Source organism: Mytilus californianus, unplaced genomic scaffold (genome assembly GCF_021869535.1).
Source record: "Mytilus californianus isolate M0D057914Y unplaced genomic scaffold, xbMytCali1.0.p SCAF_12, whole genome shotgun sequence".
In the NCBI taxonomy this organism is placed as follows: Eukaryota; Metazoa; Mollusca; class Bivalvia; order Mytilida; family Mytilidae; genus Mytilus; species Mytilus californianus.
Window position 1 is genome coordinate 65,485,759 of NW_026262604.1, and position 11,674 is coordinate 65,497,432.

Sequence of the window (11,674 nt, forward strand, 5' to 3'; positions counted from 1 at the left end):
TGGGCTGTAATTACAGTAGTGTTGTGTGTTCCACGGAATATCCTTCGGGATACCCCTGATTTGACTAATGTTCAGCCAGAGGGTAATTACTACTTTAAAAATTCAGATACTTTTCATAAATTAAATCCATTTTCCATTAATATTTTCGACTGTTTAAAGACACCTGTTACAAGTGAATCAACTCCAATCATTTCTTCTTGTAAACATAAAAAAGGAAAAAGGTGCACGTGTAAGACATGTAATATGTTAATCACGACTCCTGATTTCTCTAGTAACTTAACAGGAAAAACTTATTATACTAAATCTTTTGAGCCTCTGGACTGTTCCACGGACAATGTCGTTTACGGAATTGAATGTACTTTGTGTGGACTACTTTATGTTTGTGAAACTCGACAAACTTTGCGTAAAAGGATGATTCAACCCCGGTCTAATAATAACGATCCGCAATTCAGGGTTCTTTAAAACCACTTTAATCAACCGGACCATGAACCTTCTTTATCTATGAAAGTACGCATCATCGAAAAAATTTGTCACCACACCAATAGCCCTATACTAAGTACTCCTTTCCGGAAAGATAGAGAAAATTTCTGGATAAGGGAACTAGGTACTGCAATACCATATGGTTGCAATGATAACATCAAATTAGTAGGAAATTTGTCAAGTCCAGCTTGCAGTGATGTAAATGTAATGAGCTTATTTAATACTACTTTTAGACTCAAACGTAGTCATGGGCAAACACATTACCATCGGCCTAATGTAAAAAAGTCTTTCAAATCTAGATCGCCCACTAGCAGCTTTGATGACTTTCGTTCACATCTCCATCGTCCGCTAGGGTTACATTACATTAGAACTATTCTTTTATAACTGCCTGTTAATTTTCTAAAATGTTTGAGAGATTATGCACTTGACAAAGGATGCATCAATACATTTTCTCCAATATACAGGCTGGTCAGTATAATTTGTGATGTAGCTCTTTTCCGTCTTTTTAAACCAGTAAGTTTGGAACCTTTACATGAAGAAAAAAGGAAATTCCTTCTTGTTCAGTTTACCATTAAAGGAATTGATGCAATCAACATAAGCAACGTTTTACATCACAAGGAGGTAACATCTAAAATTTCACTTTATTTTCAAAATCAGTCTGTTCCTATTGTATCCTACAGTTACACCAAAACCATTGCACCTTCAGTATTTAACTATAAGCAAGCATTGCAGGATCTTAATTCATAACAATACCTAAAAAATGACATGTGACTGTTCCCAATTGCCTTATATTTACAGCCCCTCTGGCCATGTTATTACTGGGGATCTAAACATAATTCAACATGAACATCTGCAAAAAGTGATATCTCATGGTCCTAAGTTTAGAGAACCCCAACACATCAATTGGAACCATAACTTCAAAATAATTGTGAATTCTATTGAAGTCTACGCTAGAGCATGGGCTAAACGAGAAGAAGTTGAACTGGACACTTTATTAGAATGGGTCAAAACAATCAGGTCTCTGATAAGACGTCGCATTCATAAGTTGAAAAAAAACTGTGTGAATGATCGACCAAAGTCCGTTTCAGAGACAAAGAGGCTGTGAAATGTCTATCATCTCTTCACGATAAGTATGTTGTTGTTCCTGTGGACAAAGCTTCAAATAATATTGTCTTTCTATGTAAATCGTACTACTACGAGTGTCTTGTAAAAGAATTAGGAATAAATGAGCACTCAGGTAATCCCACATACAAAAACATCATTTGACAAGGATGAGATTTTGGCGAATCATAAGTACTTCATGGCTTCAATGAACACTAAATTGAACAGCAAATCGGAGGACTTACCTTAGATATAAGAAAATGTGGTATGAGTGCCAATGAAACAACTCTCCATCCAAGTCACAATTTATAAAAGTAAAGCATGATAGGTCAAAGTAAGGCCTTCAACACGGAGCCTTGGCTCACACCGAACAGCAAGCTATAAAGGGCCCCAGAAATGACTAATGTAAAATCATTCAAACAGGAAAACTAACGGTCTAAACTATATAAAAAACAAGGTGTTTGTATTGGATACCTAAGCTTTACAAAATTCCGTACAAACAACGGTACATTGCCGTCTCATCTGCATGTTCGACTAAAGAATTGCCCATTAGATTGACACAGATTCTGTCCGCAGTGAAAGAGGGTCTTCAGAAATACTGTGAAACTGTTTACTCGCGTAGTGGTATTAACCATATGTGGATTCTAAAAAATCTAAAGAACTTCTGGATATTTTTAAATCTCGATCTTTCTCTGAAATTAGTTCTATCAAAACTTTTGATTTTTCAACCTTGTATACCACCATTCCCCATATGAAATTGACAAATCGTCAAAAAGAAATAATCCACAATGCTTTTCAACATAAAAATGGTAGCATGCGCTTTAAATTTATTACTTTGGGATACCAAACGGCATATTTTGTAGCAAAAAGGTAATACATGCTACACAGAGGAACAAGTGATCAGTATGCTGGAGTTTCTTATTGACAACATATTTGTTAAATTTGGAGGTAGACTTTTTCAACAAATTGTCGGCATTCCTATTGGAACGAACTGTGCGCCTCTCCTTACCGACCTCTTCTTATTTTCATATAAGTCGGAGTTCCTTCAGACACTTGTCAAAAACAAGAAAATCAAAGAAGCCAGATCATTTAATTTCACATTCAGATATATTGATGATGTTCTTTCCATTAACAATCCAAACTTTTCTGATTGGGTTCAATTAATATATCCTCCAGAACTAGAAATTAAAGAAACAAGAGACACGGCTTCGTCTGTCTCATTTTTAGACTTATACCTCAGTATGACAAACGAGACGATTTTAATTTTGAAATTATCAATTTCCCCAACCTTAGTAGCAATATACCAACCTCACCTGCATATGGGATATACATTTGTCAACTCATTCCGTATTCAAGAGCTTTCAACTGCTACTCAGACTTTGTAAAACGTCTCCAGTGTCTGAGCAGAAAGTTGATAAACCAGGGGTATGTCAAAGAACGTCTCGTCCTTTTTCTAAAAAAAAGTTCATCAGAAGATACCAAGACCTTGTTGATAAATATTCCTTTTCAACTTCACAACTAATACACGATGGTCTTGAAGTATAGATTCTAGGTACTGACGTTGTTTATCTTCTTAATAACGTGTTACAGTATTCTTTTATTTGTCTTTGTAAATTATTATTTTTACTGTTTAGTCTATTTTTTAGTATATTTTAATGTTGTGTTTCTGTTGTGTCGTAGTTCTCCTCTTATATTTGATGTGTTTCCCTCAGTTTTAGTTTGTAACCCGAATTTGTTTTTCTCTCAATCGATTTATGAATTTCGAACAGCGGTATACTACTGTTGCCTTTATTTGGCAATATCCATTTGACGTGGCTTAGTACTTATACATCCCGTTATTGTGTTATTGTGCTATGGTATATTTTTGTATTCTTGTCTTTTGTTTTTGCTAATGTGCTTTGTCTATAGGCCTTTTTGTTTATTTTTGTTGACATATTTGCTTGTTTTATAGTGATTAAGATTGTAACACAATGTTGACTGCTGTACCCCTTTTTTTGACATTTTTACCTATTATGTCTGTTTGTTTTGTTCACACATCGTTGTCAATATAATGGAATTTTATGCGACTGTCATACAAATGAGAGGTTTAGCTAGCTATAAAATCAGGTTTAATCCACCATTTTCTACATAAGAAAATGCCTGTACCAAGTCAGGAATATGACAGTTGTTATCCATTCGTTTGATGTGTTTGAGCTTTTGATTTTGCCATTTGCTTAGGGACTTTCCGTTTAGAATTTTCCTCGAAGTTAGGTATTTTTGTTATTTTACTTTTTGTAAGCTCTTCATTCTTTTAAGATTTGTTTTAGGTTTTGGATTTTCAAAAATTTTGGCCACGAGCTTCACTGAAGATACATTTATTGTCGAAATACGCATCTGGTGCAGAAAAATTGGTACCGTTCATGTTATGATATGTAAATTAAAATTAACACGACCGGAGATTTTACTGCGCTACATGTTTCAAGACGCTAAATAAATATTAAGTGTATATCAGTTTAACCAAGTATTAGGAACAATGTTTTCTACACAGAATTGGAAATGAGCAGACGCTAAAAAATATCTTGCAAAATATGCACTACAATTAAACTTTATTTTTTGGATTTTTTTTTGTCCTGTTCTTTTGTTATGGTCATTGTTTTATTTCTAACATTTCATTATATAATAGCTGTTTTAAACTAGACCTCGACTGATCAATTTCCGAACTCTGTGTTTGATTATGCTTCCGTTACAACAAAGATTCATTTTAATGCAACTACTACAATGTAATGTACTGACAAAATAAAACGCTTTCAATCAACAAAATAAGTGAAAAACAACTGCTATAATCCTTGCCATATTCCTAACTTCGTATAGTCATTTTCCAAAGACAAATGGTGGTTTTAACCTGGTTTTATAGCTAGCCAAAACTCCCACTTGTAGGACAGTTGTTAAAAATTCCGTTATATTGACAAAATTGAGTAAGCAACTAAAACAGACATTATATTGACCTATAATGGTTTACTTTTTACTAACTATAAAACCAGGTTTAATCCACCATTGTCTACATAAGAAATTGCCTGTACCAAGTCAAGAATATGACAGTTGTTATCCATTCGTTTGATATGTTTGAGCTTTTGATTTTGCCATTTGAGTAGGGACTTTCCATTTTGAAATTTCCTCGGAGTTCGGTATTTTTGTGATTTTACTTTTTACTTTAAACTGTGTAAACATATCACACAGACATGCAACACAACTTAATAGAAAGTCGAAACAAACACAAAATTTACAAAACCAAGTAAAATTTGACTATGAGACAAAAATGAAAACATTGTCTATTTTTAAATAACAAAAAATTAAGACAGAAATTGATTTCAAATATGTTTTATTTTGGTTTTGTGATATTAAAAACAAAAAGGACGAAAACACTTCCTAATTCGATTATATGTTGGTTTTAATCAGTCAAAGGACTTTTCACTACAAACTATGTAGTTTTAGAAATTTATCCCTATTTTTCCTTTAGAGATAGACCATGGATTTTTTGTTAACTTGGCATATTCTAAATTCTGCACTGCTGGATTTGCTAAGAATTGCTCATAGATAGAGTTCAAACCATAGTACTACTAAGATAGTTTTGATAACAATTATCTAACAACAAATTTGCATGAGAAATAGACAAAAGTAAAATAACAAATATAGCGAACTCCAAGGAAAATTCAAAACGGAAAGTCTTTTATCAAATAGCAAAACCAATAGCTCAAATACATCAAACGAGATACATTACTTTAGATTTATTTTTTATCTGAACTAACGAGAAGAAAAAAAACCCGTTATATTGCAATGGGAGTGTGGAAAAAAATAGTATTGTTCTAATAAAAACTCGTAGAGTGTAGGAATCTCGTATTATAATTGTATAGGGAGAGAGAACATTTCACTTGGATCTCAAATATATAGCTATCTCAATTTTTATCAAAAGTCGACATACAACACTATAAGATTAACACTTCAGCATTTTCACATTTCATTTTGAAAAATAAACAATAGAACAAGGCGTATAATAAGTGGCCTGACTTTTAAACTGGTATCTTTCTTACGGATACTTTGCGGGATCAAATTATTTACCATAAATTTACATACATATCATACACTGACGCTGTTTATAGATTCACATAGATAATTAAAGTATGAACGCAATGCAAATAAGCATAGGTTTAAATATCATTTCTTAATAGAGAATGACAGAGCAAACAATTTAAATATAAAAGTTTAATATGGACGTTGTCATAATATCCCCTTTTTTGTTTTAATCTAAAGTTTTATACTGCTATACATTTCATCAGTTTAGTCACATAAATCGACCTTATTTACAACGAATACATTTTTCATAAAATAGCGTGAAACTAATGATGATTGACAAAAAAATTGGAAGTTAATTAATTTCTTGTTATAACCATGATAACGGATGCATTTGATATTTGACAGTAGTTTTCATTGTTGATATTCATGTAGTTCTTTTAGACGTACATTCTTGACAGATACCCTACCCAGAATTAATTCACCAAGAATGTTTTTATTAAATTTCGTCAATTACAAACCTTTCATATAGCAATCTGAGTAACTGGTTTAAACTGATCTGTTATGAAATAACTGCTAGTTTGAAACTCAAAGTACACTTAGTTTCAATACCAGCACACACAATCCTTTTTATGAGATGTAACGGTATTTTAGATTTTCAATGTTATAATCGAATAACAATTTGTTTGTATTTTTTTTAAGTTGTTTCGTTGCTTGTTTTTTGTTGTTGTTGTCAAAGATGTCTATTAAACGTGATATACCGGTCATTAGAGCTTTCGTACAATTTGGCGAAGGGTTCAAACGCGTTTGAATCATACGTAAGATGGATACTTTGTGTTGATTCTTGTATTTTTTTTTAAATATGACAAATTGAAGTAATCTATATTAAGGCTATCATGGGACATAGAATATATGTCTTCCAAGAAAGATTTCAATGCATGCAACGACAAACGTCATGTTTGAATGATTTATGAATCTCGGGGTGTACAACCTAACGAAGGTTAAGCAAAGAACTACACGGGAAAGGAGATAATTCAACAACATTTCATAAGCATAGGCTCGTCAGAGGAAGAACTTATACACCAAAAAATAAAACAACGTGTCTATTCCTTCACCTCATAAACACTAAGATGTTTTGTGATTTAACCAAATAACATACCGTGGCAAATATATTATACCCCAAATACATAACAAGGCTTGTTTTGCAGCCTTCCCTATGGAAAAACCATAGGTACTTGGAAAAAGGCAAATTTATTTTAGCCCTCCACCTTTTTCTAAAATCTTTTATAATTTTATTTTCTCTTAATCTAAATTATTGAAAAGAGGAATTATAGCGGAAACGAAATAAGGTCCACTGGAAAGAAATTATTTTTATGAATTAGTCTTGAAATTCCTTCTAGAATTCATGTAGGAAAATTGGTGACATCGTTCAAAGTGAGATACCTTCTCTTTATCTATATTATCAGTGACAGCTGTGGAAAGTAAACCAGTAAGGGATAGCAAATAGTAGATACATGTCATTTCTAGTATATTTGTCTTAAGGTAAAATCGTCTTTAAGGTAGCTGGTGTGTCTTCCTCAATCTTGGATTTTGAAATAGCAGATAACAACTGGTCTTGATCTTTAATGAAATGTGCAGTCGTATGTAATTCATGTGTAAGACTTTTCATGTTAATATAGAGAATTATGTGTTTTATCATATTTACGGCTGTATTTAGCAAAAACAGAATATTTTTTGGGGAGCAGGAAAATATAGAATATGAATATCGTGGCCTCGTCTGAACTGAAATCAATATTCTCACCCAAGAGAGGATGAACATAAATAGTCTGCACACCAAAATGTAGAAAACAAATGTGTTTAAACGAGAATAATAAATTTTCGTGCCACGCAAATAAAAATCCGGACTAGCAACAGGCGTAACTGAATTTAATGTCCTTTTATCCTTCTCCTTCGCAATCAAATGATCGTCCCCTTGGTTCACCTGTTATAAGGAAAAACGGACGGATACAGTAGGGGCGCACCGGCGTCTTTACACGGCATACATATTCATATTCAGACAATGACAATCATTTGTGGAATACAAAAGGAACAATCAGTCAGGAGGTATATTCTTTATTCCGTTTTTTCCCTTCAACTCAAGTGTCGCATTAGTTTTGGTTCACATTTGTCTTTGAAGTATTTTAAGACTTAATCATATTTTTTTCATTCACCCAGATTAAAAAAATTAAAAATAGGATTCAGGAAATTTTTAATTTGTATATTTTGTCGTAAAATTTATTTATCAAATTTCAAGAATTTTAAGCTGTTAAAATTATAAGCATTCAGAATGCATGCTTGAATAATTCCAGTGTAAATGTGTGCAATCGTAATTAACATTAAGCAACGTTCTAGACGTCAGTGAATTAAAAAAATATGTTTTCTTTATTTTCATATATTAAATTTGTGTTGTTTATTTTTTTTTGCCATATGCCTCAATTGTTAAAGATGCATATTTATAATACAATGCCGTTTCATCGAATAATTCATAGAGTCTCAGTGTTATCATGAGAATGTGATATATGCTACCTTAACGTTTGTTAGTACCTTTCGTCAAATGTAAGAAAGCTCTAATGCGACGTGTCGATCGATCAGAAATTGTTTTGGTATTACATGGAATCACATTGGACGTCGATTAGGGGGTGAAATATTAGACACTTATTTGAGAACTTGACTTTACATTGAACGTCCATTTGCCGAAACACACCGATTAGCGACTGGAATCGATCTGAGTCTAACACTTATACACAGTTAAGCATATAAGAAGAACAGCACCACAACTAAAAGAATTAATGAATACAATAAAAAAGCGTATCTACATGCAAAATAATGACATTCTAATTCATTCTAAGGAATGCACGAGGCTTTTAATTCATGATAACATATGTTCAGGCCTGAAATTTCCGGAAGTCTGTTTCACAGAGTAGCGTCTGCAAATTAAAAACCTTTCTTATCAAAATGTGTAAAAGTGCGTTTAAAGAACAAATTGTTCAATAACGATTTCTAGAATTCCTTATAGCGGATTTCTAATCAGTAATAAACATTTCTATGTGTTAATTATTATACGAAATTTCTCCATTAGGCAAAATCAAGTTTACTGTCATCTGTCCCTCGAACAGCATAAAGGAATGCTCCTTCTATCTAAACATTAGCTTTCTTCGTTGTTTAAGATCTTAATGGGAGACAGCTGAGGAGGACTATCGAAATATGTTGAGCATAAACAAGGCTAGCTACATATATATGTATTTAATAGGTAAATAAACTCATCATAAATACCAAGATTAAAATTTTTTACGCCAGACGGTTGTTTCGTCAAAAAAGTTAAAACGCCAAATACGAAGTACGAAGTTGAAAAACATTGAGGTAAATGATGGTTTCAATTAATTTGCAATAAAACATGCATGTTAATAAACGGATGCGTGGTGTTTATTGCAATGAGGAAAAACGACACAAAATACCAAACCAAACATCCAAAGATCAACAAATGATCTTTTGGAATAGATTAGATTTTATACAATCGAATAATAACGTTGCAGATAAATTTATCCGTTGAGAGGCTATAAAAAAAGAACAGCCATTAACATAACTGTGGGCAGAATAAGTTGGGTTTAAATTCAATCATTCATGTACATCCTCTTTTATCTTATTAGTTAAAGGTACTTGTAGCAAACACACGTACAACAAACATAAAGACATTCCAAAAAAAAGGTTCTTTTAAAGTTCTAAAAAATGTTTTTTTTTTTATTTTCTTTGAATATTTTATGCTATTACTTTTGTTTGTAACAAAAATAGTCACATAGTCAGCTATCTATATATTTTCATAATCATACAATTTAATCAAATCGCCGTATGTAATTCTATTCATGAATAAAAAAGAATTCAATCTCGGTTACCAAATATCCACTTGTTTTATGTTAGCTTAGTAACAATATGACATGTGTTTCTCTCTTGTTTTGTTAATCAAGCCTTCGATCTGTCATGTTATACACTTTATAAAGTATGGATTACAAGTAAATAAATCTTATATCTTAATACTAAATGTCATTCTCTATGTTCCGTTTGAAAGGAGAACAATAATTCGCGTCTTGACTTTCTTGTGTCTTTCTGTTAGATCAATGATGTTAAACATATAACAATAGCTATCAGATCATTCAAATGTCATATTTGAAACATAATATCTTGACAGCTTTTCAAAACAGTACAACAAAACAGAAACATGAAAACAGTACCATCTGATAAACGACTAAAAGAATAGCGAAATTATTAAGTCATGATCGTTGCGGAGATATATTTACGCTTGGCCCGTAATGCGATACTTATAAATGTTTGACATGACAGAACCAATTGAAAATTGAAAATTTTTCACAATGAATAATTAATAAATAACCAACATGTATGATCTGTTTCATTGATTAATCACAATTTTAACTTATGATATGGTATCTAGTTTTAACAAAATGAATATACATTTAGAAAAGAATAAGTTAAAATTCTGGTGATTAAATTTGACAAATTAGAGTTTATTTTTTTTAATTAGAATTCAAAACAAATAGACTTAGTCGTCCCTTTGTCCGTCTTCCATCTGCCCGTCTGTCTCTCATTCTGTTGTCTGAACACCCGTCTGTCCATCCGTCCGCCTTTCTGTGTGTCAGGAAAAAAAACCCAAATGGTTCCCGGATAAAAAAAAACAGGGTCAAGATCACATCTGATAAAAAGAACTTACAGATAATCAATTGCACTTTGTTGTATCTTGGTTTTGGGGTACTTTTGTTGGATTTTGATTTGACCTATACAAGTGATTGGATGTAGAAAAAAGTGAGAAAACCTTTAAATTGTACATCAGTTCGTTAAAAGTCATAGTTGCTAAGAATAGCTGAACAGATTATGAAATTCTTCAAACTATTGCTTTCTGGAAGAGAACCCTTGATTTTTCTGGTATATCTTTACTTGGTATATGCTTCTAGACCTGGCTGGCTAGCTAGGGTAATTTGTAATTCTTGGCGTGTGAATCAGAGGACCCGAAGGGGTTTCTGAAATAAAGGATTCGGAGCATTTACAATGACAGCTATTTGAAAAATTGATAAGAATTTTTAGATGTAATTTCTTAAAATATAACTTTTTCAAATTTTAGTTATATTTTATTGGGCATGTGCCCATCTGGAATCACAGTTGTACCAGGGTCAAGGGAATCTTGCCTAATTTTTTTAGGATAAATGAAATCTATTGAATTAGAGGATAAGTCAATGCCAGGGGAACTCTTGCCCAATGTTTTTCAAGTGCATCCTTTAAAAAAAAAGGGTTTTTATATGTACATGTCTTGGGGCTTTGTCGAAAATATTGTAATGAACATTGTTTTCCCTACTTTTTACCCCATGGTGCATATACATCTTGCATAGTCATTTTGTATTTTGATAATAACTCGAATAGTAACAAATTCACACAGGGTAAAAAATAATCAGTTAATATTAAACAGGTTTTATGGGTCCCTCCAAGCATTCAAGTTTTTCGAACCCGTGATATACTAGACTGACCATATACATGTATGATTTTTTTTTAACTTATTTTGAAAACTGTTAGGCTTACAGTATCCAAGTGGAAAAAGAAACCAAAAACAAGTACTATCGTTAAAAAAGATATCTGATGCATTTAGATATCAGCATAGAATTTTATCTTTATCGGTTTTTTTTTGTATCATAGTTAAAAAAAATTGAACACAATTTGACGACAAAAGGCTGACGATTCTAAAAGTTGAGGATATGCACTTTTCTCTAAAAAATAAAAACATATACTGCATGGTAAATGTATATATATCTATAATACTTAAATAACGAGGTCCAATTTATTAGCCGGCATGACGTAAGAACGACGAATCGAAGAATTCAACTTTATATATAATTAATATAGGACAATGATGTTGATTAAAAGTCGCACCATTCCATGCCATTTTGTTTTCCACATAATTAATAATACCAATACTTAACAAGTTCCGGGACGAATCATTTATCGATAC